At 33.8% G+C, this 21,367-nt stretch overlaps 1 protein-coding gene and 1 long non-coding RNA gene across 6 annotated transcripts in view; one reads left to right on the top strand and one right to left on the bottom strand.

Annotated features, from left to right (window-relative positions):
• Positions 1–21,367, top strand: part of LOC127724637 (uncharacterized) — a 640,225-nt gene that overhangs the window by 262,849 nt on the left and 356,009 nt on the right. The window lies entirely within an intron of this gene.
• Positions 9,362–13,755, bottom strand: LOC127724822 (uncharacterized). Its single transcript, XR_007992735.1, has 3 exons — positions 13,672–13,755; positions 11,351–11,390; positions 9,362–9,445 (listed from the first exon to the last, which is right to left on the bottom strand). It is a non-coding gene; the product is annotated as an uncharacterized LOC127724822 (long non-coding RNA).

The following is a 21,367-nucleotide window of genomic DNA, read 5'->3' on the forward strand; positions in this document are numbered from 1 at the left end:
GTTATATTAACCTTAAGATCTGTATACTTTTTGGTGATGATTCAAAATTTTATTGTTGAGTTATTGAGTATTTTGTAAAAAAAGGGGGAGGGGTTTTTCACATGTCGCGCCTTATCTCAAAAACGGTTTATGATTATTACTTTAAATTTTACACACTTCTTAGTTATATTAATCTAAAGATCTGTATACTTTTTGGTTTTGATTCAAAATTTTATTTTTGAGATATTGATTTTTTTTTTTTAAAAGGGGGGTTTTCACATGTCGCGCCGTATCTCAAAAACGATTTATGATTATTGCTTAAAATTTTACACACTTCTTAGTTATATTAATCTAAAGATCTGTATACTTTTTGGTTTTGATTCAAAATTTTATTTTAGAGATATTGAGTTTTTTTGTAAAAAATTAGTCACGCCGTATGTCAGAAACTATTTATGTTTATTGCATAAAAATTCACACACAAGACGACGGGCGTATCATGTGCTCATGGCGCAGCTGTTTCTTGATTTTAGGCCCAGTTTTCAAGTTGGTCCAAATCGGGTTAAAAAATTAAAGTTTGTTTGATTTCAACAACAGTTGAATATATGGGGTTCTTTGATAGGCTTAATCTAACCGTCTATTAAGATTTTGGATTTTGATCCCAGATATCAAATTGTTTCTCATTGAGGTCCAAAGGGTCCAAAATTAACCATCAAAAATTTAATTCTTGGGGTTCTTTGATATGCTGAATCTAACCATGTATTTAGTTTTTTTGATATTGGACCATAATAGGTAATTCACTACTCATTATTAGATATTTTGAAAAATAATTAAAGAAAAGTTTTATAGATTTTTTAAAGACATTGTAATAATGATGAAGGATATTTTGGAAATTGTTTTTTTTTTAATTTTTTTAGTAAATTTGTTGAAGAACCTCTGGCTCCGTACTTATGCAACCAGCCTTTGTGTTTTTATGCTGTGGTCATTTTTGTCTCGCCTTGACGGAATCAAAAAGCGAGACATAGGTATGCTGTTTCCGGCTTCGGCGACGGCATCAACAATGTATTAGTTTGTGATTAGGTCTAGTTCATGGTGATCCACTAGTGGTAGGTCAATGATATTTGGTATGCAGTTGTATTAGCATTGGCACATCTCATTACCATGGAGATTATTTGGCCCCGCCCCCTCAGTCAAGGTCTATTGACTTTGAAACTTTTCATAGTTTACATGTATTAGTTTGTGATTAGGTCAATTTATGGGGAACCACTAGTGGTAGGTCAGTGATATTTGGTATGCAGTTTTATTAGCATTGGCACATCTCATTACCATGGAGATTATTTGGCCCCGCCCCCTCAGTCAAGGTCTATTGACTTTGAAACTTTTCATAGTTAACATGTATTAGTTTGTGATTAGGTCAATTTATGGGGAACCACTAGTGGTAGGTCAATGATATTTGGTATGCAGTTGTATAAGCATTGGCATATCTCATTTCCATTGAGATTATTTGGCTCCACCCCCTTAGTCATGGTCTATAGACTTTAAAATTTTGCTAAGTTAACATGTATTAGTTTGTGCTTAGGTCAGTTAAAGGGGAACCATTTGTGGAAGGCCAATGTTAATTTGTGTTCAGTTGTATAAGCATTAGCACATCTCATTTCCATGGAGAATATTTGGCCCCGCCCCATCAGTCATGGTCTATTGACTTTGAAACTTTTGCTTAGTTTACATGTATTTGTTTGTGATAAGATCATTTTAAGATGAACTGCTAATGTTAAGTCAATGATATTTGGTATGCAAATGTATTGGAATTTGTAAATATCGTTTCCATGGAGATTATATAGCCCCACCCCTGATCATGATTCATTGACTTTGAAACTTTTACATAGTTTACAAGTTAATGTTTGTGTTTAGGTTTGTTTAAAGGGAACAACTTATAATAAGTCCGTGGTATTTGGTATGCAGTTGTATTAGCATTGGCATATCTCATTCCATGGAGATTGTTTAGCCATGTACCTTTAGTCATGGTTCATCGACTTTGAATATTTGCATAACTTACATGTTAAAGTATTGCTATTTTAATTTCAACATTTGCATTATCAAAATTACAAAAAGGCGAGACATATCTCTGTGATAACAGTTTATTTTATTCTTGTCTTTCGTTTTTGCTTATGTGCTTTGTCTATATGCTATTTTGTTTTTCTTTGTTGACATATTTGTTTGTTTTTATAGTGATTAAGATTATAACACAATGTTGACTGCTGTACCCCTATTTTTGACATTTTTACTTATTATGTCTGTTTGTTTTGTTCACACATTGTTGTCAATATAATGGAATTTTATGCGACTGTCATACAAGTGAGAGGTTTAGCTAGCTATAAAACCAGGTTTAATCCACCATTTTCTACATGAAGAAATGCCTGTACAAAGAGAGGAATAGCCTAGGACAGTTGTTTTCCATTGGTTTGATGTGTTTGAGCTTTTGATTTTGCCATTTGATAAGAGACTTTCAGATTTGAATTTTCCTTGGAGTTCGGTATTTTTATACGACCGCAAAAAATTTGCGTTCTTATAATGTTATCATGTAGACATCGTTGTTGTCCGAAGACACATTTGGTTTCCAGAAAATAACTTAAGTTTTCAGTGAATGGATCTCTATGAAATTTTACCAGAAGGTTCAATACAATAAAAGGAAGCTTGGGATTGATTTTGGGGGTTATGGTACCAACAATTGAGGAATTAAGGGCCAAAAAGGGGCCAAAAACAAGCATTTTTGTAGTTTCCGGACAATAACTTGTGTGTAAGTTTATGGATCTCTCTGAAATTGTACCACAAGGTTCCATATCACAAAGGGAATGCTGGGATTGATTTTGGGGGTAATTGTCTCAAAATTTTATGAATTAGGGGCCAAAAAAGGGGCAAAAAACAAGCATTTTTCTAGTTTCATGACAATAACTTGTGTGTAAGTGTATGGATCTTTATTAAATTGTACTACAAGGTTCCATATCACAAAGGGAAAACTGGAATTGAGTTTGGGGGTAATTGCCAATAACGTTTAGGAATAAGGGGCCAAAAATAAGCATTTTTCTAGTTTCCAGACAATAACTTGTGTTCAAGTGTATGGATCTCTCTGAAATTGTACTGCAAGGTTTAATACCACAAAGAGAAGGCTGGGATTGATTTTGGGGGTAATTTCCTCAAAATTTTAGAAATTAGGGGCAAAAAAGGGACAAAAAAAACAATCATTTTTCTAGTTTCAGGACAATAACTTGTGTGTAAGTGTATGGATCTTTATGAAATTGTACTACAAGGTTCCATATCACAAAGGGAAAGCTGGGTTTGAGTTTGGGGGTAATTGCCCTAAACGTTTAGGAATTTGGGGCCAAAAAGGGGCCAAAAAAGAAGCATTTATCTAGTTTCCAGACAATGACTTGTGTTCAAGTGTATGGATCTCTCTAAAATTGTACTGCAAGGTACCATACCACAAAAGGAAGTCTGGGATTGAGTTTGGGGGTGATGAATCATAAGGGGGTTCCTTTTTTTTCTTTTAAAATTTTCCATTTTAAATTAGTTATTTCTGATTTATATATAAAAGCAAATAATAATGATATGGTTTGAATAGGTAAATTAAAATTTTTTAAGTTCTTAGACCACATTCATTCTGTGTCAGGAACCTATGCTGTGTCAAATATTTAATCACAATTCAAATTTAGTGCTGTATCAAGCTTGAATGTTGTGTCTATACTTGCCCCAACTGTTCAGGGTTCGACCTCTGTGGTCGTATCAAGCTGCGCCCAGCGGAGCATTTTATTTTATGAAGCGAACTTCTTTAAAAACTAAGCTAATATTGTCCATTAATAAATAAATAAATTAAAGTTTTGGTGTACTTGAATATGCTGAATCTAAGCATGTATTTAGATTTGAATACTTACCCATAATAGGTAAAAGTCCAATTTCATATTTTTCAGTTTTTTTTACCACATTCATTCTGTGTCAGAAACCTATACTGTGTCAAATATTTAATCACACTCCAAATTCAGAGTTGTATCAAGCGTGAAAGTAGTGTCCGTATTTTTGGCCATGGCGTAGTCAGTTTGTTTTCGATCTGTGAGTTTGACTGTCCTTCTTGTATCTTTCGTCCCTCTCTTGCCCCAACTGTTCAGGGTTCAACCTCTGAGGTCATATCAAGCTGCACCCTGCAATTGTTAGTAGACTTCTTATTGAAGTTATCTACAAATAAGCCATATGGCCCAAATTGTTAGTTGACTTCATATTGAAGTTATTGCACTTTAATGATGATTTTTCCCAATTTTTTGCATTTTTGCCAATTATCTTGAAAACTATAATAGATAGTTACAAACTTTTAAATATTGGAGGTATTGCCCTTCAATGATAATTTTGACCAGTTTTGTCGGGCCTTGGACTTTTGTCGAAAAAAAGAAACATAGCGATCCTACATTCCGTCGTCGTCGGCGGCCACAAATATTCACTCTGTGGTTAAAGTTTTTGAAATTTTAATAACTTTCTTAAACTATCCTGGATTTCTACCAAACTTGGACAGAAGCTTGTTTATGATCAAAAGATAATATTCAAAAGTATAAATTTTGTAAAAACAAAATTCCATTTTTTCCGTATTTTACTTATAAATGGACTTAGTTTTTCTGCCAGTTAACATTACATTCACTCTGTGGTTAAAGTTTTTAGAATTTTAACAACTTTCTTAAACTATCCTGGATTTGTACCAAACTTGGGCAGAAGCTTGTTTATGATTAAAAGCTAGTATCTAGAAGGAAATTTTGTTAAAATTTTGTTCCATTTTTCCGTATATTACTTATAAATGGACTTAGTTTTTCTTCCAGTTAACATTACATACAGTCTGCAGTTTAAGTTTTTAAAACATTTATTAGATTCATAAACTATCCTGGATTTTTACCAAACTTGGACAGAAGCTACTTACAATCAAAAGATATAGTATAGAGAGGAATATTTTTATTAATTTTTTTCCTCATTTTTATTAGCTCACCTGACCTGAAAGGTCAAGTGAGCTTTTCTCATCACTTTGCGTCCGTCGTCCGTCGTCCTGCGTCCGTCGTCCGTAAACTTTTACAAAAATCTTCTCCTCTGAAACTACTGGGTCAAATTTAACCAAACTTGGTCACAATCATCATTGGGGTATCTAGTTTAAAAAATGTGTCCGGATATCCGGTCAATCAACCAAGATGGCCACCATGGCTTAAAATAGAACATAGGGGTAAAATGTAGATTTTGGCTTATATCTCTGAAACCAAAGCATTTAGAGCAAATCTGACATAGGGTAAAATTGTTTATCAGGTCAAGATCTATCTGCCCTGAAATTTTCAGATGAATCTGACAACCCGTTGTTGGGTTGCTGCCCCTGAATTGGTAATTTTAAGGAAATTTTGCTGTTTTTGGTTATTATCTTGAATATTATTATAGATAGAGATAAACTGTAAACAGCAATAATGTTCAGCAGAGTAAGATCTACAATTAAGGCAACTTGACCAAAATGGTCAGTTGACCCCTTAAGGAGTTATTGCCCTTTATAATCAATTTTAACCATTTTTCGTAAATTTTTGTAATCTTTTACAAAAATCTTCTCCTCTGAAACTACTAAGACAAATTTAACCGAACTTGTCCACAATCATCATTAGGGTATATAGTTTAAAAAATGTGTCCGATGACCCCACCCACGAACTAAGATGGCCGACATGGCTAAAAAATAGTACATAGGGTAAAATGCAGTTTTTGGCTCATATCTCTGAAACCAAAGCATTTAGAGCAAATCTGACATGGGGGTAAAATTGTTTATCAGGGCAAGATCTATCTGCCCTGAAATTTTCAGACCAATCAGGCAAATCATTGTTTGGTTGCTGCCTCTGAATTGGTAATTTTAATAAAATTTTGTAGTTTTTGGTTATTATCTTGAAAATTATTATAGATAGAGATAAACTATAAACAGCAATAATGTTCAGCAAAGTAAGATCTACAATTAAGTCAACTTGACCAAAATGGTCAGTTGACCCCTTAAGGAGTTATTGCCCTTTATAGTCAATTTTTAACCATTTTTCGTAAATTTTTGTAATCTTTTACAAAAATCTTCTCCTCTGAAACTACTAAGACAAATTTAACCAAACTTTTACACAATCATCATTAGGGTATATAGTTTAAAAAATGTGTCCGATGACCCCGCCCGCGACCCAAGATGGCCGACATGGCAAAAAGTAGAACATAGGGGTAAAATGTAGATTTTGGCTTATATCTCTGAAACCAAAGCATTTAGAGTAAATCTGACATAGGGTAAAACTGATTATCAGGTCAAGATCTATCTGCCCAGAAATTTTCAGACCAATCAGGCAACACGTTGTTGGGTTGCTGCCCCTGAATTGGTAATTTTAAGAAAATTTTGCAGCGTTTGGTTATTATCTTGAATACTATTATAGATAGAGATAAACTGTAAACAGCAATAATGTACAGCAAAGTAAGATCTACAAATAAGTCAACATGACCAAAATTGTCAGTTGACCCCTTAAGGAGTTATTGCCCTTTATAGTCAATTTTTTACAATTTTTTCATAAATTTTGTAAATTTTTGTAAATTTTTACAAAATATTTTCCACTATAACTACTGGGCCAAGTTCATTATAGATAGAGATAATTGTAAGCAGCAAGAATGTTCAGTAAAGTAAGATCTACAAACACATCACCATCACCAAAACACAATTTTGTCATGAATCCATATTTGTCCTTTGTTTAATATGCACATATACCAAGGTGAGCGACACAGGCTCTTTAGAGCCTCTAGTTGAGCCTGCGATTAACAGCAAAAGTAGGCAAGACACTGGGTTCCGCGGAACCCTTACAAATTTTTTTCTATTCTGCTCAAGGGAGAAGACAAAAGTGGTGTCTTAATTCAGGTGGTATTTCAATACAGGTTCACCCATTTGATAAGAATTAACTATTCATGCGCTTAATTTTCTGCTTATATCTCAAAATGTAAAGTAGTAAGAGCAAAACTGACGAAATATGAATGATTAATAGGTCAAGATCTAATTGCTAGAAAATTTTCAGACAAATTAGACAACCCAATTTAGAGGTATTGCCCCTGAAATAATAATTTTAATGTAATTTTTTAGTTTTTGGTTGTTATCTTTAAAACTATTATATATATATAGATAAATTTTGAACAGCAAAAATGTTCAGCAAAGTAAGATCTATCATTAAGATTGATTTCATCAATTGATATAATCTTATAGGAGTTATTACCCTTGAAAGACTATTTTATAATATCTTTAAGTTTTTTTGCCGGAACTATGATAGATAGAGAGAAACTTTAAACAGCAAAAATTTTCAGCGAAGTAAGACATTCAAAATCAGTCATATGATTGAAATTGTCAATTAAATCTGATAGGAGTTATTGCCTTAGAAAAACAATTGTTTTCATTTTAAAATTTTTTTTTGCAGAAAATATGATAGATAGAGAAACTTTAACAGCAAAAATGTTTAATAAAGTAAAACCTACTAATAATTAAGAAAACATGACAGAAATTGTCAATTGATCATTGAAAGATGATTTATACCAATTTTTTGGGGGCAGAAATGATGATAGAGAGAAACTTTACTTGCCAAAAATGTTTAGCAAATTAAGACCTACAAAATATTTCAACATGACCGAAATCATCAATTGATCTTTTTTTTAAATTTTTTTGCCAAAACTATGATATTGATAGAGAGAATCTTTTAAAAGCAAAAAATGTTCAGCAAAGGAATACCTTCAAATCAATTTACCCCTTATATTAAAGAGTTATTGCCCTTTAAGAAGATTTTTACAAAATTTTACAAATTTTATTGAAAGAGTGTCTTTAATGACCTGACGACACTGTTTCCATTCCAATTTAGATGGAGTACGATATTTCTGTCCTTTTTTAAAAAAGTTTTTAACCTCTTTATCTTTGAAGGATCAGGGAATAAGCTTTAAAATTTCACTCCCGGGGCCCAACTTACAAAATGTGAAAATTTTGTATTGACCATATGGGAATATTCTATTAAAAAGTTAGGGGCCCAACCAAATTTCCAGTAGCATTGGCTACTGGGCCCCTGTTAATCTTATTCCCTGAGGATGTTGAGGTTCACCGTAATAACATGGCCATAAGGATCATATCTAAAATTTGATGATTCATCGTCTGTTGAAGGAGCATTATTTTCTATACTGACATCTGATGGAAGTGATGTTTAATTAAAAGTTAAACTTCTACTGAGTTTTTTGTATGTATACGAAATAATAGGTGGTTCTATGTTATCAAAATAGGGAGGTTTAAAGTTGAATGGTAGTTTCATTAAATATACTATATGTATGTGAAGGATGAGGGGCATTCTATGAGGAAGCCAGGAGGCTTCGAGGGTTAAATATGAATATTTCTTTCATTAGGCTGTATATGACCTTTTTTACAGTTGAGTGATTTTATCACGTAGACAAAATCAGTCACCTGTGTACTATAAATACCCGTGTAAAAGAGGGACGAAAGATACCAGAGGGACAGTCAAACTCATAGATCGAAAAACAAACTGACAACCCATGGCCAAAAACAAAAAGACAAACAGACAAATAATAGTACAGATGACACAACATAGAAAACTAAAGACTAAGCAACCTTATCCGAAGTCTCGTTTTAAAGCAACAAGGCAAATCCATTGTAAATTCAACAGTTAAGAAACTCAATTTATTGGTCCAATTACGGGAGGGTTATCCAAACTTCAAATAAAAACTTCAACCAAGTTAAACCTATTCCAAAATGGTCATCTGCACAACATATCTTGGGAGGGAATTTAACCCTCGAAGCCTCCTGGCTTCCTCATAGAATGCTCCTCATCCTTCACATACATGCTTGGATGATGGGCTATTCTATATCATAAGCCATACAGCATTTCTCAGGTTAAATATGAATCTTTAAAGCCACAAGACCAATAAATGCACTTCACAGAAATCTCAAGATATATCCTCCATGATTTAGAATCAAATAACACTACTATCTATTAGTTCCTCCAACACCTGCTAAAGGACAGAAGGTTGTTTAGTCTTTAGGTTGCTTAGTCTTTAGTTTTCTATGTTGTGTCATCAAACTGTCTATCTTATCAGATCAAGATTTGTTTGTATTAACATAACATAATACTCAGTAAATATACTTTATTACTGCAATAATAATAATTATTCAAAACAATCAAAATCATTACTGTCGATATTCAACAAATTAGCATTGTCCATATTCAACAAATTATCACTGTCCATATTCAACAAATTAGCATTGTCCATATTCAACAAATTATCACTGTCCATATATCAAACAATTATCACTGTCCATACATGTATTAAACAAATTCCACAGATCCATTTCCAAAGTGGTCGTCAGAAAATCCATCTTGGTTGCTGACAATAGATCATCCTATAGCAAGAACTCCTGTAATAACATGGTATTCACTTATTAGAAGATAGTACTGTATTAATAAAACTACTTGTATGATCATGTATATTTTCTTTTTCGGTTTCCCGAAGATGAAATTTTTGAAAAGTTTTTGCTGTTCACATAATATCATTTAGAGTTACACCAGACATGAAAGTTGCAGAAGTTGAAGCACCTCTAAATGAATGTGCCTTAAATTGATCTGCATCGATGCCTGATAATTGTAATACATTCTTAAGCCAACGAGCTAAAGTACTAGTTGACACTTTTTTGAAGGTTTTAAATGAAATCAACAAATTTTTTGCTTTTTATGATTTTGTGTCATTTTTAAATATCTTTTAAGCGTAAACACAGGACATAACTCCTGTTTATCATACTTTTTAAAAATAACAGTTTGTGTTACCTGCCCAGGCTTGGCAGTTTTCATTAATGATGTTATCAAAAATGATACTGAGTCTGTATCAAAACGCATATTATCAATGCTTAAATTGACTAAAGCTTGTGTTCTTTGAGCTGAACATAAAGCCATTAAGGCAGCAATTTTTAATGTAAGACTTTTTAAACTTAAGTTTTCTAATGGAAATAAATTTGATAAATAGTGGAGAACCTTGCTGACATCCCATGTATATTGATATCTAGGAAGAGGTAGTCTTAATTTAAAAACTACTTTCATGAATCTAGATATTACAACATTGTCTACAAGATGTGAATTACCAAAAGAAGCCAGAGTCTGGCTTACATCACATTTATAAGTGTTTATACAACTATAGGACTTTTTATACGCCCGTTTAAGGGATGTATTATGGTATACCGTTTTCCGTCTGTCCATCCGTCGTCAACATGTTGGACATTAACTCAAAAACGCTTTAACCAATTTGCATACAACTTTGGTGAATTGTTTATATCTATTGATGTGAGCTCCCTTTCGTTTTTTATAAATTTTAGATTTTATGTTTCCGAGTTGTGGGGTTTTATTCATTAAAAAAAGGGGGATTTTTCAGTTTTCGGACAATAACTCGATCAAAAATGCTTTCACCAACTTGCAAGAAATTGTGGTGAATTGTTTATATCTATTGACATGAGCTCCCTTTCGATTTTTATAAATTTTAGATTTTACGTTTCAGAGTTACATGGTTTTATTCATAAAAAAAAGGGGGATTTTCCAGTTTTCAGACAAAAACTCAAAAATGCTTTCAGCAGTTCTTATGAAACTTTTGTGAATTGTTTATATCTATTGATGTAAGCTCCCTTTAAAATTTTATAAATTTTACATTTTACATTTCTGAGTTATGGGGTTTTATTCATTAAAGAGGGGGGATTTTCCAGTTTTCAGACAATAACTCAAAAATGCTGTCAGCAATTCTCATGAAACTTTGGTGAATTGTTTATATCTATTGATGTAAGCTCCCTTTTGATTTTCATAAATTTCTAATATGACATTGAAAATTAATTGAACTTTATTGATCTTTATTCTTTGAAAATGTGACGGGAGTATCATGTGCTCATGGCGCAGCTGTTTATTCATTCTGTATAGTTCCCCTAAAAAATTTATTAATTGTATTTCAGTTGGTTTAACTGAATTAATTATCTGTTTACTACACCAAATACACCATTTTCTCCATTGAAACTCATATTGTTTTGAAGTGGAGGGTCTCCACGATTGTAGTAAAATATCTCTAGATTGCTCTGAAACTCCTTGACTTTTGAGTAATTGCCTGATACAATACAGGCGACTAGAAACATTTTTCTCTTGTTCATTGAATGTAATTCGTTGCTGTGTGCTAGACATAGCAAATCTTTTCGAAAAGGAAGTCTCACTGTATAATCTATCAAACAACTTAGTAACCTTGGAAACCAAGGCTGTGTGGGCCACATTGGTACTATTATTAAAACCATGCTTACCCTGTCCTCCTCTATTTTTCTCAGTACCTCTGGGATTAAACTGAAAGGAAGAAAAATATAAGGCATATAAGAACTCCATGAAAATGAAAATGCATCAGAAACAAAATCATCTGGATGAGGAAACCAAGATACGAATCTATCTAACTGTTTATTTAATCTAAAAGCAAATAAATCTATGTCTGGTATGAAAAAAGTTTTACATACAGCACTAAACACTTGTTCATTTAATTTCCACTCAGATGAATCACTAAATACCCCAGATAGATTATCTGGTACTCTATTTTCTTTCCCTGGAATGTGGACAGCAGAAAGAAAAATATTTCTACCTGCTGCCCAAACCCAAATCTCTTTTGTTTGTTTGAATATGGTTTTTACACTGCCATCCATGTTATTTAGATAATGTACTGCTGTTGCACTGTCAGATTTAACACAAACATGACAATTTTCAATGTTTTGACAGAGAGAGAATAAAGCATATTTTACTGCCAATAATTCTAACACATTGATATGAAGTAATTTTTCATCATCTTTCCATCTACCTTGTGTTTTAACTTGTTCGAAAACTGCACCCCAACCTTGCATTGAAGCATCGGTTTCCAAATAAAAATCTGGAGAACCATAACTTATCAATTTTCCATTCAACAATTCAACATTTTCTATCCACCATAAAATTTCTTGTTTGGCTAGCTCTGATAGTGTAAACTTAACATCATAATCAGCATTATTTTGATTAAGTACAACAGATTTTTCAATATCAAGGTATCTTAAAAATAAAGGTGCCAACAAAATTGCACACCTTGCTGAAGAATAAAGCCCAATTAAAACTGAAATTTCTCGGATTGAAACCTCATGGGTATCTAAGATCTTGGAGGAGTGTTTCAAAATATTTTCTATTTTTTCTACAGATAGAAACACTTTAAATTCAACTGAATCAATAATATAAACCAAGAAAAACAATTCTCTGTGTTAGGATAAAAACTGATTTCTCTTCATTGACTTTGAATCCTAAAGATGCAAGCAAGTTTCTCAAAACTACTATATTCTCCCAACATGTATCATAAGACTGATCTTGCAATAGCGAGTCATCAATATAAAAAAATGAACTTATCCCAAATTTTCTGATGTGGTAAAATACCACCTTCATTACTTTTGTGAAAACTCTTGGTGCTGTACTTAATCCAAATACTAAACTTGTAAATTCATATAAAGTATTTCTCCACCAAAATTTCAAATATTTTCTATCAGAATTTCTTATACCTAGTGAGAAATAAGCATTGCACAGGTCTATACTTGTAAAGAAACAATTTCTTGTTGTTGCAGCGAGAACAGACTGCAAAGTTTCTTGCTTGAAATGAAAATATTTAACAAAACGATTTAATTGTCTCAAGTTCAGTACTGGTCTAAATTTGCCATTTTTCTTTTGAACCAAAAACAAATTGGAAATAAACTGATCTGATTCATTGAATGATTGGACAATAGCCCCTTTACTCAAAAGTTCCTGTACTTCATTATCAATTAATCATTTTTCTTTTTCCGAAAATTTGATTGCATTAGCAATAAATTTTTGCTCAGGACTTTTAACAAATTCAATTTTATAACCATATATTTTATGGTATCTAAAATCCAAGGGTCTGAGGTAATATTTTCCCAAATATCAGAAAAAATTTTGACTGAACCAGCAACAAATTTTACCTTCAATATCTCCTTGGGCGCCTGCTGTAATTGCCTTGGCCTCTGCCTCAGACAGACATTCCTCTGTTTGAGTACTGGCTCTGGCAGCCTGCCTGGCCCCTACGAAAGTTGCCTCTTGCCCCGGATCCCCGGGGCTGAAAGAAGTTTTTTGAACTTAATTCATGATCTCCTACACATGAAACCTTGTAATTTTTGAGCTTCATTAATCTCTTTTATACGCTTGGATACATCATCACCAAATAAATTTTCCCCAATCTCTTCATTACGGTTGCAAAGTAAATGATACTTTGGCTCAAGGTGAGATTTAAGAATCATTTTTCTACTATAAGAAAATTAAAAAAAAACACTACTTAGGATTGTCATAGCTCTTAGTGTGTGAGCTCTTAGCTCCTTAACATCAGGATCTTTCTTTGATAACAACTCTGCCAGACGTATGACAGGCACTATTCCATTGCCGAGCATTCTTTGCACATTCTTTGCACATTCTGCATATTCAAGTCAAGAGACTTCACATTTCTACGTAGAAAAGACCAAATTTCAACATTAACTTTGGGGGGAATAATGTTCTTACAATTTAAAGGTATTTTACTGTCTTTGACAATTTCATCAAGGTTAGCTTTTTTACGTACAATTGTATTGATCATATCAGCGATGTTGCTCATTGTTTCCCTACCAAACTTTACATCGTCCTCAAAGATTTTTGGGACTTCGAATATGAATTTATCTGCGTCATTGCTGTTTACAGCAGCATTATTATTTTCATCCATGGCTTCAGCCTGGAAGATGTTGAAGTATTCTAGATCCAAGGTCGGATCTTCAACATTGTCAACCATATTTTGAATATCAATATCCGGTTGCTGGTATGAGGCGTGCTCGAACCTGCCTTGTTCTGAAAATAAGAAAAATCTTCCATGAGATTGTACAAATTTCTGTATTCAACTTCAATTTTGGACAATTTGCTCTTTTTTGCTTGGGAAACCTCTCCCCCATCAACATTTTTCCTTTTCATTGGGCCTTCCCCTTCATTTTTTTCCCCCGGTCCTTTCCCTGGACCTTTATACAAACCCAGTTTGTCTGACTTTTTGTTTACACTTGTAACATTTTTGCTGTGTCAGCTTTATTATTTTTTGTATTATCTACGTCCTCCTTAACTTGTCTTTAATACACATGTCGTGCTACAGTCTTAGAAAAAAACGAGGCTTCGGATAAGGTTACACCGGTATTTATAGTACACGGGTGACTGATTTTGTCTACGTGATAAAATCACTCAACTGTAAAAAAGGTTGTATACAGCCTAACGAAAGAAATATTCATATTTAACCTGAGAAATACCGTATGGCTTACAATATAGAATGCCTGTTATGAACTTCAGGATTTTTTATCAATGTTTATATGCAGGAATAGCCTATGGTGACAAAAAGCTGTAATTATACGTGTACATTCATATAGTGGGCTGATAAACAAGATGGTATCTATGATGAGTTTATTTACAACCACTGGGTCGATGCCACTGCCGGTTGAGTTTTAATTCCCCGAGGGTATCACCAGCCCAGTAGTCAGCACTTCTGTGCTGACATGAATTATCATTGATATGGTCATATTTATAAATTAACTGTTTACAAAACTTTTGAATTTTTGAAATACTAAGGCTTTTCTACCTCAGGAATAGATTACCTTAGCTGTATTTGGCAAAACTTTTAGGAATTTTGGTCTTCAATGCTCTTCAACATCGTACTTTTTTTGGCCTTTTTAACTTTTTGAGCGTCACTGATGAGTCTTTTGTAGAAGAAACGTGCGTCTGGCATATATACAAAATTTAGTCCTGGTATCTGTGGTGAGTTTATTTGACCAAGTTTACATAATAATTGATGCCTACCATTTTTTTTGAATATTGATAGGAGATCTTCAATTGTATAATTTATAGGATGTTTAATTTATTGATTTCGATTGATAGGTTTTGCCATGAGACCTATTATTTTGTTATCTTTTATCAATACTATTAATGATGTCAATAGAGGAAGTTTAAGATCTGTTCCCTTGTCCCATTATTTTGTCGTTAACACAAGGGATATGCACATCTGCATTCATATAATCCAAGACAGTTCGCAAATTTTACGGGAATCTTCAAATTGTTTATGTGATTGTCATGTTTGTTTCTGGATTGTTTTGAGTGGTTGGAATTTTATATGAATTTAATATTATGATTGTGCTTTCTTAAATGTTTGTAAATTATACTATTGATTTTCTTTGGTTTTCTGAAGAGTTATAGATGTTCTGGTGTTACGACACTTTGGGTTGGTTCAAGCTACCAGATAAATGAGCCTTTGAGTTTTTCTAGTAATGTCACAGGAAAAAGAGAGCTAAAAAGCTCCACAGAAATAAAGTGCAGACTGTAAGCAGCAGTATGTATATAACCAGTATTCTCACCAGAATATTTATGGATTAGATGCTGGAAAAATACTCCACTCCATCTATCCTTCCAAAACACATAGAGGATACATAGGCTTTGTCATCTGTAACACAAACAGTTACCTTTAACCTTATTCAAACAATGCAGAGTGTTCTCAAATAGATTGAATATGTGTACTTCTTATTAAGAACAGATTTGAATTATACTTTCTCAGGTTTCCCATGGTTTTACCTTAGTAATTTTTGTCATTGAACCCTAATAGTGGGTTTGTGTCATCGATTAACCAAACAGTTTTTGTCTCTCCTGCAACAAAAATCACAGATATGGAGACAAAGGGATTAGATTCTATTTGTATAAAGATTTATATTTCAGTGGGAAGAAGAACTGGATGCTTCATGCCTTGTATGCTGCTACCTTATGTAAGGAAGTTTCCGTCTGTCATATGTCCATTCTTGACAACATTTTCATGGTAAAGTGACTGTTTGAAAAAAATTTATAGGTTTTTTGTCATGTGAATTTCTCACTTATAATGACTTATAGGATAACTGTATTTGGTATATCATGGTTCCCTGCAAGGTCCACATGTCTATGAGACAGGGTTCACCTGACCTTGACCTCATTTTGTGGATCCGTGATCAAGGATAATGTCTGCTACCTTGTTTCAAGAATTATGGATTGACTGAGCAGTGTCATATAGGCAAAGGGAAGGACAATAAGGTTATGGTCTCTGGCCATTCAGTCTGTCAACACTCTAGGATAACTCAAATTTGCTTTAACCAATTCTCAATTAATTCTATAACAAAATTAGGATTGATGGAAGGAAGCTCACTTTTGCCTTTGACAATTTTTTGTTTTGTTGTTCTAGAGTTATGCGACTTTTTATAATTGTTGGAATTGGTGAAGAATCAATCGTTCAATTAAAAATACTTAACCAATTTGTCATTCCAGAGTTATGAGACTTAGACCATCAGATAAATGAAAGGTATTTTTTATACGTCCTTCACTTTTTAGTAGGCTTGGATCAATTTACTACAAGCTTAACACTGTTGTTGGAATTGATGAATGTAGACTTACTTTTAATTTAAAAAATTTTCTGATTTGTCATTCCAGAGTTATGGGACTTTTAAAAGTCATATTTGACACAATATTCATACACTTAAGAGTATCCCAATGTATGTTTTTCTACAGATCCATTTTTTTCTCACCTGTTACAAAAGGTGCTGAATGCATTGGACATATAGTGATTATAATCCTGTTGCAACCATCATACACTATTTGTATACAGCTTTATATATAAGAAGGTTGAAGATCTGGATTCTTCATACCTTGTATGCAGATACCTAATGTTACGAAGTTTCTGTCTGTCAAATGTACATTGTCCATGACCTCCTTTTTATTGGTTCAGCGACTGGTTGAACAAGAATTATATTTTTTATTAAGATGGGTAATAGGATACCTTGGTTCCTTGCAAGGTCTTTCAGACACAGTTCACCTGACCTCAACCTCATTTCATTGATCAGTGATCCAGGTTAAATTGACGTGGTCAAGTCCGCATTTCAGATACTATAAGCAATAGGTCATCTATATTTGGTGTATGAAATGATTGTTAAATGTACATGTACCACTGGCAGGTTTCAGTGATCCAGGTTAAATTGACGTCTCTGCTGGTGGACATTTTGTCCCCGAGGACATCATCCGCCCAGTAGCAAAATTGCATGAATTTACAAAGATCTAACAGGATACTGGTTCGGACGTCGCCCAGTATAAAAACGTCCGAAACAGACGTCACCATGGACACGGTGTCGTCTGATAAGGCAGGTGTCCCCTCATCACCAGACATGACAAATATCCCAAACATGACTCATTCAGATCATCATACTAGTGAAAATAGCAATAGTACACATACACAGCCATGTTCAGTTCTCCTTAAAGACATTTTGGATTGTGATGACTCTGAACAACACTGTCTCATTTCGAAATGTGGAACTAATGGCTGCAAAACTTGTGAAATTTTAATAACAGACGCTCAATTCACTAGCAATTTAACTAAAAAGTCTTACTTTACTAGAAGTTATGATGATCTGAATTGTAATAAAAATGTCGTTTACGGATTAGAGTGTAACCTTTGTGGATTGGATTACGTCGGTGAAACAAAAGGAAGGTTAAACAAACATATGTGCGGCCATAGATCAGATATCAACCTCAATGCAAACGACATTCTGTACCAGCATTTTAATCAACCTGATCATTCCATTGTTTCTATGACAGTTCGTATAATCAAAAAAATATACCACAAGACTAACAATCCTCAACTTCCCACGTCTCTCCGTAGACAAAAAGAGAACTACTGGATTCGACAATTGGGAACTGCAACACCATATGGTTGCAATGACAAAATTGATGGTATAGGTATTCTATCTAGTCCTTCCTGTAGCTCGGTGAATGTGATGAATATTTTCAACTCTACTCCTCGACGTAGACTCAGTCATGGTCATCTTCATTATACATCACCTACTTTGCATGATGTCTCTATTAATGACTTGCTGCCATTTATACAAAAGCCATTAGGTATTCATCACATTCGCACGAAACTGTATTCATTATACCCCTTTCAAAACTTCATTCTCTGTTCAATTTATGTTTGGAAACCACTGTTACAAACCCTCATTCAAACCAATACAAACTTACAGCTATCATTTCGGATATTGCAAGTCACAGACTTTTCAAACCAGTTCGCATTGGAAAAGATGAAAAAGAGAAAAGATCTTTTCTTAAATTTTCCTTTGCCAACAAAGGTCTCGATGGCGTCAACTTAGGCAATATCCTTCATCATAAATTAGTTTAGTCGAAAATACCTCCTTATTTTAAAGATCAGTCTGTACCAATAATTTCTTATACCTATACCAAACCAATTGCAACTCAAATTTTCAATTACAAACACGTTTTGCATGATCTCAACATTGACGACTTCAAGTCTAAACCTCCTGATTGCACCTGTGCTAGTTCCCAATTCACATATAATCCGGCTGGCCACTTTATTACCGGAGACCTCAACATTGTCAATAACACTTCCCTGCGAAATTTGTTATCCAAAGGTCCGAAATATCGTGAGCCTAAATCCATCAATTGGAAATACAACTTCAAAATACTGATGGATTCAGTCGAGGATTATGCCAGGCAATGGGCTAAACACGAGAAAGAAGACGTAGATACTCTTTCCGAATGGATTAAGGCTGTGAGGTCGTTGATACAAATCCGAATTAAGAAACTAAATGGGCATATCAATACCCACGCTACTACAATTTTTAAAGACCCAAATGTTGCAAAACACTTGATCTACCTCCATGACAAATATGTTGTTGTCCCCGCAGATAAAGCCCCAAACAACATCGTTTTTGTGTGTAAATATCATTACATAAACTGCTTGATAAATGAATTAGGTATTAACAATTCACTTGGAAACTCAACATATACCCTCACGACACTTACCAAAGAGGAAATCCTGGATAATCATAGGTCTGTTCTATGTTCCTTTGGAATTTCAACCAAAGATGAAGAACTGTATCTTCCATCACTGTATTGGATACCTAAACTACATAAGTGTCCTTACAAACAACGGTATATTGCTGGGTCTTCCAAGTGCTTCACGAAACCTCTTTCTAAATTATTAACATCTATTTTATCAGCAATCAAAGCCGGGCTCCAAAGTTATTGTGAAACTGCCTATTCTAGAGGTGGGGTGAATCAGATGTGGATACTAAAAAATTCCAAAGATCTTTTAGAGTACATGCAATCAAAGACTCTCTCATCTTGCAATAGTATTAAACCATTTGACTTTTCTACACTTTACACAAGTATTCCCCATTCCAAACTAAAAGACAAATTGAAAGAGTTGGTATAACTTTGTTTCATTAAAAAGAATGGCGAACGTAGATACAAGTATCTTGTCTTGGGGAGGGATAAATCTTACTTTGTAAAGAATCACTCTGATTCAAACAAAAAATTCTCTGAAACTGACATTATCAAGATGCTTGATTTCTTGATTGACAACATATTTGTTACGTTTGGAGGACGTGTTTTTCAACAGACTGTCAGAATTCCAATGGGAACCAATTGTGCCCCTCTTCTTGCGGACTTGTTTCTTTATTATTATGAGGCTGACTTCATACAGGAACTTCTTAGGAAGAAAGATAAGAAGTTAGCAATATCCTTTAACTCTACGTTCCGCTATATAGATGATGTTCTCTCACTAAATAGTACAAAATTTGGTGACTATGTTGAACGAATCTATCCCATCGAACTAGAGATAAAGGATACTACAGATACAGTTAAGTCTGCCTCATATCTTGACTTACATCTAGAAATTGACAATGAGGGTCGGTTGAAAACAAAACTATACGACAAAAGAGATGATTTCAGCTTCCCAATTGTGAACTTTCCATTTCTATGTAGCAACATTCCAGCAGTGCCTGCATACGGAGTATATATCTCCCAACTGATACGATATTCCCGGGCTTGTGTTTCATATCATGATTTCCTTGATAGAGGATTGCTGCTCACAAGGAAGCTATTAAACCAAGAGTTCCAAATGGTGAAGTTGAAATCATCCCTTCGTAAATTTTACGGACGCCATCACGAGTTGGTTGACCGTTATGGAATAACCGTTTCACAGATGATATCGGATATGTTCCTTATGTCGTAACTACAATACCCTTCCCTTTTCACGAATGTGACTTACCAAATTAGACTATTTACCGGATTTGTAATAATATAATCAACACGACGGGTGCCACATGTGGAGCAGGATCTGCTTACCCTTCCGGAGCACCTGAGATCACCCCCAGTTTTTGGTGGGGTTCGTGTTGCTTATAGTCTTTAGTTTTCTATGTTGTGTCATCTGTACTATTATTTGTCTGTTTGTCTTTTTATTTTTGGCCATGGCGTTATCAGTTTGTTTTTCGATCTATGAGTTTGAATGTCCCTCTGGTTTCTTTCGTCCCTCTTTTTCATCTGACCTTGACCTCATTTTCATTGCTTATTGGACAATGTTTAGTTTTTGTGGTTTGGTCTATTTCTCAGATACTATAAGCAAAAGGGCAACAATATTATGTGTATGGAATGATTTTAAGGTGTACATGTCTGTCCTATTTCATATGACTTTGACTTTATTTTCATGGTTTATTAGTCAATTAGTTAATGTTCATTTTTTATGTGGTTTGGTATTTTTTCCATGTACAATAAGCAGTAGACATGGTTCATTTGATCTTGACCTCAATTTGATGGATCATTGATAATGTTAAGTTTATGCGATACTTACAGTAAAACCTTCATATTACAGACTTGCAACATAAATTCAATCATAAGTAAAGCAGGCAAGACATTTCAGCATGTGCACTTTTGTTATGCCCCCGCCGTAGCGGAGGGGGCATTAAGTTTTACCCTTGTCCATCTGTACGTACATCCCAAAGTTGGTTTCCGTTCTCTAACTTTAGTTTGCCTCAACCAAATGTTATGAAACTTATACACAATGCTTATTACCATTAAATACAGATCAAGTTTGAATTTTGGGTGGCGTCACTTTTACCTTTCTAGAGTTATGCCCCTTTACAAATGGAAAAATTGCTAAATTTTTCGTTTCTGTTCTCTATAACTTAAGTTAGCCTCAACCAAATGTTATGAAACTTATACACAATGCTTATTACCACAATATACAGATCAAGTTTGAATTTTGGTGCCGTCACTTTTACTGTTCTAGAGTTATGCCCTTTACAAATGGAAAAATTGCTAAATTTTTCATTTTTTTTTCTTATTTATACAAACAAACCAAGTTTGTATTCTGTTGTCTCGTATTATAATATTTTTGTAGTCTCATATTTTTATTTTTTCTCCAGTCTAATGTTGTATATTTATTGAGT

This window comes from Mytilus californianus, unplaced genomic scaffold (genome assembly GCF_021869535.1).
Source record: "Mytilus californianus isolate M0D057914Y unplaced genomic scaffold, xbMytCali1.0.p SCAF_14, whole genome shotgun sequence".
NCBI classification, from domain to species: Eukaryota; Metazoa; Mollusca; class Bivalvia; order Mytilida; family Mytilidae; genus Mytilus; species Mytilus californianus.